This window comes from Otolemur garnettii, unplaced genomic scaffold (genome assembly GCF_000181295.1).
Source record: "Otolemur garnettii isolate 467f Iridium unplaced genomic scaffold, OtoGar3 scaffold00016, whole genome shotgun sequence".
In the NCBI taxonomy this organism is placed as follows: Eukaryota; Metazoa; Chordata; class Mammalia; order Primates; family Galagidae; genus Otolemur; species Otolemur garnettii.
This window is the reverse complement of record NW_003852411.1, coordinates 13,431,841-13,433,341: the sequence shown is the minus strand read 5'-3', so window position 1 is coordinate 13,433,341 and position 1,501 is coordinate 13,431,841. Positions and strand designations below refer to the sequence as shown.

The 1,501-nt window shown below is 38.2% G+C and overlaps 1 protein-coding gene across 1 annotated transcript in view; it reads right to left on the bottom strand.

Annotated features, from left to right (window-relative positions):
* ACBD6 (acyl-CoA binding domain containing 6) overlaps nucleotides 1-1,501 on the bottom strand; it is a 214,038-nt gene that overhangs the window by 16,927 nt on the left and 195,610 nt on the right. The window lies entirely within an intron of this gene.

The window sequence follows — 1,501 nt, the reverse complement described above, 5'->3', positions numbered from 1 at the left end:
GAGACCAACCAGAGCTAGAGTGAGATGCTATCTCTAAAAATAGCCAGGCTTTGTGGTTGGCTCCTGTAGTCCCAGCTACTTGGGAGGCTGAGGCAAGAGAATTGCTTGAGCCCAAGAGTCTGAGGTTGCTGTCAGCTATAATGCCCCAGCACTCTACTGGGGGTGACAAAATCTGACTCTGTCTCAAAAAAGAAAACAAATAAAAGAGTAGGATTATACAACATGGTGACTTATTGTGGTTAATAATAGTGTTGTATTCTTGAAAATTGCTGAGTACCACACACATGTACACACAAAAGTATATGGGGTAATGCATGTGTTAATTATCTCAATCCAGCCATTCTATAACATATATTTCAAAATGGTTTTATATAATGAATATAAACAATTTTTATATATTAAAAATTAATTAATTAAAAAGAAAAAATGGAATGGCATAGGGAAGTGGGGGGATTTAATGTCTGTGTGCCACTGAAGTGGGCCCTCTCTCTTCCTAATCACCACTCTTGAGGTACTGCCTAAGACTGAGACTAGCCCAAAAGGACAATATCTTTCATGATTACCCAGTTAATGAAAAAGAGAATACAAGCAAGGACTCCCCTTAGCTTTGGGGAGTTCTAGTTATTCCACAGTATAATGCTAGCTCAAATCATTTAGCTGTCTTCTTCTTACCCACTTTTATGGTGGCTGTCTTTTTGGGTGTTCTGCCAAAGGTGAGTTTGTGTGTCTTGTAGGAGGGGCTTGTCACCCTTTGAATCTGAGTTTACTTGGCTACTACTCAATCTCTGCTCTCTGATATTCACAAAAGGTTATGGTTTTATAGATTATTTTTATTTTTTTAGGGAGAGAATAAAGTTCTCTTACAGTTTTCTACCTCTTAAGTGAGAGTATAACTCCAAAGAGTAAAATTCATTGGTTTTAAATGAGTTATGGTAATAACTTCTTCTTTTGCTCTCTATTGGTAATCAGGTAAAGATAAAGTAGTTTCTCTGGCTTTCTTGAACATCTTTTCTCCCCAAGTGAGTACTTCCAGCTCAGAGCTTCCTGTGTGTAGTAAAGTGGACATAGAGACAGCAGCAAAAAACCAGGGTGTGATGAGTTATATACTTGGGATAGCTTTTGTGATCCTTTACATTGTTTACCCTGACAACCTTAGATACCGAACTCTAACTCATAACTTAAGCTCAAAGGGGTTCAAAGTGAACCAAAGTAGAAGGTAGAAATTTTTCTGAGCTAACCAGATCATTTGGGAACTGTATCTCTGCCTTCACAGGTATGGGAGTTCTTAGAAGGCTAACAGAAGTGTAAATATTAAATTAATATTTGATGAATGAATAAATGGAGAATAGAGGATAGAGAGAGGCAAGAATTGTCTATTCCACTTCTGGGGCAACTGCTAATTGGCTGAGATCATAGTTTTGGGTAGGTCCCGAGACTCAAGAGCTATTCTGCACCTTGGGGGAATATACTACAAAGAGGAAGGTGGGACAGGATTATCTTT